At 29.6% G+C, this 6,000-nt stretch overlaps 1 protein-coding gene across 1 annotated transcript in view; it reads right to left on the minus strand.

Moving 5' to 3' along the window:
- The window catches only part of LOC111422335 (sodium-dependent neutral amino acid transporter B(0)AT3), a 39,543-nt gene extending 36,743 nt beyond the window's left edge, over window positions 1-2,800 (minus strand). The window contains exon 1 of the mRNA XM_023055543.2: window positions 2,725-2,800. The gene's annotated coding sequence lies outside the window, so the exon portion shown is untranslated. The remainder of the gene's footprint in view (window positions 1-2,724) is intronic.
- Between the last annotated feature and the right edge of the window lie 3,200 nt (window positions 2,801-6,000).

Raw genomic sequence — 6,000 nt, forward strand, 5'->3', positions numbered from 1 at the left:
TGTATTTAGCTTTGTCATTCTGCACATTACAAATTGAAAATTTTGCTTCCACCTGAGTAAACCAGATTTCAGGTTTTGATACCCAAAAAGGTGGAAGTCGCACTGCAGAAAAATTTTCGGAAAAATTTTGTGTATCACCAACGTTATTATCGGGCATTTTGAATGAAACCTTGTTTAGTATCGAAGAATCAATGATTGAAAATTTGAAGAATATAATGTCTGACTTATGAGGAATAGAAACAATTGTCACTCACCCAAAAATCAGTTATTATGATGATTAGTTGTAATAGTAGGTTTCTTCTTCTCTTATTTTTCTTAGGTAGATTTTTCTTTTATGAAACGCAGATTTCTTCTTGTAGTAGATTTCTTTATTCCGTATTTCTGGTAAATTTCTTCTTGTCGTTTTTATTCCATGTGTATATTTCGTCTTCTTCTAATTCTTCTTCGATTGGTGTTTATTATAGATTTATTATATGGTTATTATTATATATTTTCTTTTTTGAAAATAGTCGGGGTCACCAATTATAGAGTATATTTATTTGTAACTCTATATTAATTAATTATATAATAAAATATTAAAAATTAAAATGGAGTATTTGGTAGACTGTTTTATGTTTTGTGTCTAGCAGTTTATTTATTATTTTATGGCTATAACAAAATCGCCATGGGAAAATACATTATGTTGATATAACAACCCATGGTGATATAACATGATGTTTCTATATAAAAATAATAAGAGTGCGTGATGCGCTACAAATAACAAATACACCTATCAAACCCTATATTTTTGTAATCAGAAAAAAATAACGAATGTATTAAGCGAATAATCAGTGGTTGTTTCCATTTAAAAAAACGAAAATTGTGATAATATCTCAAAATCTAAAACCGACAAAATTTTTTTGACTACGTCATCAAATTCTCTGTAAAAAAGTGTCCATATAATGTCTTAGTTATAATACTCCACCTATAATAATAACCAAGATAATTACATTTGCGGGTTTTACGATATTTTCAATTTTGGCCTCTAGCGGAAAAACAAAAGACGATAGCGCTATGAGGATTTCGGCATTAGCAGTTTCTCGAAAAACGAGATCATGACATGTCAGCTACTTTTCTTCTAACTCTTATAGTTTTTGAGTTAGCCTATTTGGACATCGAATTTGAACCACCCTGTACACCTCCGAAAATAAGAGAAATTGCTCAGAGTTCAATGTCCTCATCATTGTGGACCTTGTATTCGATGCTAAGAACGTATTTAAACATCCATAGACAAACATAGTCACATTGACAACTAGAAAAATTAATGACTCAATGTCACCAACTTGAACTGGTTCCATAAAATGTTACTAAAATCTCATTACAGCATGGGATGGTGTAAGGAGTCTCATTACAGCACCCGTTTGAGTACTGTTATAGCTTTCATTACCGTCGCGAATTACAAAAAAGTCTTTAACAACTGTCAATTTACTATTCGAAACAAATGATATACGCTACCTAGCGCGCCGCCTTAGATTTTTTATGCTTGTTTGTCTTGTTTTTACAGGCGTTCGCTTTAAAACACTGCATTTTCGTTAGTAATAGAGATAATAGAGTGAATAAAAAAACAAGATGTTCAGAAAAGATTGGGCTACCGTTTGATTCCAGTTAACACCATCTGCTGTAGCAGTTGCACGCCACAGGGTATTACAAATTTCGAGAAAGAAAAGTTTTTATCATTCTTGCAGCCCGTTAAAGCAGCCCAAATTAAAATCTTTCGATCAAAAAAACAATCATCAAAATCAAATGCGCGATTCGCGAGAAAGAAAACTTTGTAGTTTTGGCTAATTTATAGTGGCAGGTTTTTTTTTGAGGGTCAGTTAAGTTCAAACATTTTTTATTTAAAATTAAAATTAACCAAAACCCAACCCTTACTTAACATAACAAGAAGTAATTTTAAAACTAGTCCATCCCTTTCACGTCTACTTAGACGTGGACGTCGTTTCATTGAATAGAGAAAGCCAAGCACGTACTCTTACATCCCAACCCGGCTCTACAAACAATTGGCGAAAATTTCTCCACCTCAAAAACACTTGTTACACATCCTCATTTTATTCCATTCTCATTCTATTCATATTTCAACTCGGTAACCCGCTAAAACGTTAATAAATTAAATCCTTTAAACTCAAAACAAGCTAATTTAATTTCGCGAAGCTTATTTCCGGGTTAAACGTTATTCAGGACGAATAAATAGGAATAAAAGTAAATTAAAAAATAAAAACGTCAATATCGCGTGTTTCAACCCTTTTTTGGGATAAGAGAAACAGTGACGTCAATCGGTTTTCTCTCCCACCTCTCTCCTTTTGTTATGTAGAAACATCTCTTGAGAAAGAACGAAAATATTCGCGAAATATTTGAAAGGAATTGCGTCCAATATTGATTTTTAGTTAACTCAAAAAAATGTTTTTTTTTTTTGAAATGCAATTAAATTGTTGAAAGCGGCGGTTGCTATTGATTCAATTCGGAATAAATTGAGGGGTATTAAACCGATACAACACGCAAGATTACCATATAGATTGCTACAACGTGTTGCTTTGGAATTCTTTTTTTTTTTTAATTCAATAAAACATAATATATTTTTGTTTAATAAAATTTTTTTTAACATTAAATAAATGATTAATATCTTTTTAACTAATTAATTAATTATAATATATAAATTGAAATTTAAAAATGATTTTTTTAACCTACCTGTTAACGTCGTTTTTACGATGAATTCAATGAAGGGGGTGTGCTGAGTTGTTGCTCGGAGGGTAGACGCACTTAGAAGACAATTTCGCGAATTCTACGAATCGATAGTGGCGCCGGCGCCAAACGACGGCTTTGGTACCACATTTCGGGGTGGTCGCGCAGATGGAAATATTCGCATCATAATAAATTGTCATAGGTTGTTGAAACACATTAACCCATTTCCGGGCGATTTAACAAGCAACGAATTTTGGAAATATTAGTTTAGGAAGAAGGTCTAAACAGAAAATAACTATTAATTCAGAATTAAACATTCATTTCAAGTCTTTTTTTATTATTATTTAATATTTGAATATTAAAGTGACTTGATAACGTAAATATTAAATATGTAATTATATTTAGAGTATTTTGAATAAATGAGGACTGTTCTATTTATTATGATTGTTGCCTCTAAGTTAAAGGAGAAGAGATTTTTTACCCAGACTTGGTTGAACTCCAAAGCAATATTTAAGGTGATCCAGAATGTGTTTAGACACTTTCTGATCATTTTGGAATTTCATAGAAACGTTTTGGATATGTTTTGACATCTACAGGTGTTCTCAGGGAATCTCCAAAAGTACGCCAAAAAGCGTTTAAACACTTTTCAATAATTAAGGAATCCTTAGAAATATCTGGATGTTCTAGGAGAAATATTGATAAATTTTCGGAGACTTCTTGATATCTATTAGTGTCGTCAGGCAATCTCTGAAAGTACTCAGAAAGCGTTTAGACTCTTTTTGGCATATTTGGGTGCCTGAAAAAATACGTTAAATGCACGAAAAGTCGTTGACTAATCATCTTTCTTCAGTACAACTTTCCCCTTCTACGAATCATCATTAATTGTTTAATTCATTTGGTCTTTGGACCGATAAAATAACGTTAATACGTACCATTATGAAAGATGTTGAGAGATGAGCGAAATAGATTTATTTAATAAAGTTGATAGTTTTGAGATAATTGATGAATTGTTTGGATTGACGTTGGCTTTATGTGCAGCTACGGAACGGTAATTTTAATTTTATTTTTTTCCTAACATAATATTCATCAATCAATTCTCATTCAAGTATCGCAAAATCACCAAACCTTCTAAGTATTCAACAATATAACACTTAAGATAAATAACTTTTTCTGATGAATATGGACAAAAAAAAACCCTAAATATAACACTTGTCTCGACATAATTAGAATAGTGAGCACTTGTGGTGGAACGGATATCTGGCAATTATCCGATATCCGGCCATTTTTTAAAATCCGTACTTAGTACTTAGTACTCCACCATTCACAGGAATTAGTATCTCTTTTAGGTGTTGGATACTGCAAATAATAATCAAGTTCAACTCCAATAGGAATTTTTTCATTGAATTTATTTATTATTAGCAACGTCATTGTAACAATCCCAATACGATATATAAAATCTCTAGTTACAGTTTCCTCTAATTTTCTTCTCTTCCTTGTAATCATCGTCACATTCATTACTAACACAACTGTCGCGATTATCACTTTGGATTATTAATTAACGTATCTTCTTTTTAATGCAAAAAGTCGTTTTGAAAAATCACTTTTAGTTCTTGAGAAATAAAATTTTGAAATAATTGAAAATTTTTTCGAATTTTGCAATTTTCGCCGATTAAGTTTTAAAAATTCGATTAAAATTTATTTCTTGGAATATGAGTTTGAAAATTTCCCAAAGTGTTAATAAAAGTGTCCTCTTTCCAATGAACCAACACGTTTTGAAAAATAACTTTTAGTTTTTGAGAAAACAATATTTGAAGTTTTGATGCAATTTTCATCGATAATTTTCAAAATTCGCTATAAAATTAATTTCTTGAAGGATTCTTGTGGAAATGTCACCAATTATTAATAAAAGTATCCTCTTTTTAGTGCAAAAAGTCATTTTGAAAATCACTTTTCGTTCTTGAGAAATAAATTTTTGAAATAATCGAAATTTTTTTCGAATTTTGTAATTTTCGCCGATTAAGTTTTAAAAATTCGTATAAAATTCATTTCTTGGAATATGAGTATGAAAATTTCCCAAAGTGTTAATAAAAGTGCCCTCTTTCCAATGAACCAACCCGTTTTGAAAAATAACTTTTAGTTTTTGAGAAAACAATATTTGAAGTTTTGATAAAATTTTCGATGTTGCAATTTTCATCGATAACTTTCAAAATTCACTATACAATTAATTTCTTGAAAGATCCTTGTGGAAATATCATCAATTATTAATAAAAGTATCCTCTTTTTAATGCAAAAAGCCGTTTTGAAAAATCACTTTTAGTTCTTGAGAAATAAATTTTTGAAATAATCGACATTTTTTTCGAATTTTGTAATTTTCGTGGATTAAGTTTTAAAAATTCGTACAAAATTCATTTCTTGGAATATGGGTATGAAAATTTCCCAAAATGTTGATAATTTTGTGCTCTTTCCAATGAACCAACCCGTTTTGAAAAATAACTTTTAATTTTTGAGAAAACAATATTTGTAGTTTTGATAAAACTTTCGATGTTGCAATTTTCATCGATAATTTTCAAAATTCGCTATAAAATTAATTTCTTGAAGAATCCTTGTGGAAATATCACCAATTATTAATAAAAGTATCCTCTTTTTAATGCAAAAAGCCATTTTGAAAAATCACTTTTCGTTCTTGAGAAATAAATTTTTGAAATAATCGAAATTTTTTTTGGAATTTTGTAATTTTCGCCGATTAAGTATTAAAAATTCGTATAAAATTCATTTCTTGGAATATGAGTATGAAAATTTCCCAAAGTGTTAATAAAAGTGTCCTCTTTCCAATGAACCAACCCGTTTTGAAAAATAACTTTTAGTTTTTGAGAAAACAATATTTGAAGTTTTAATAAAATTTTCGATGTTGCAATTTACATCGATAATTTTCAAAATTCACCATAAAATTAATTTCTTGAAGGATCCTTGTGGAAATATCACCAATTATTAATTAAAGTATCCTCTTTTTAATGCAAAAAGCCGTTTTGAAAAATCACTTTTAGTTCTTGAGAAATAAATTTTTGAAATAATCGACAATTTTTCGAATTTTGCCATTTTCACCGATTAAGTTTTAAAAATTCGTATAAAATCCAGCTCCTGGAATATTAGTATGAAAATTTCCCAAAGTGTTAATAAAAGTGTCCTCTTTCCAATGAACCAACCCATTTTCAAAAATAACTTTTAGTTTTTGAGAAAACAATGTTTGAAGTTTTGATAAAATTTTCGATATTACAATTTTCA

This window comes from Onthophagus taurus, chromosome 1 (assembly GCF_036711975.1).
Source record: "Onthophagus taurus isolate NC chromosome 1, IU_Otau_3.0, whole genome shotgun sequence".
NCBI classification, from domain to species: domain Eukaryota; kingdom Metazoa; phylum Arthropoda; class Insecta; order Coleoptera; family Scarabaeidae; genus Onthophagus; species Onthophagus taurus.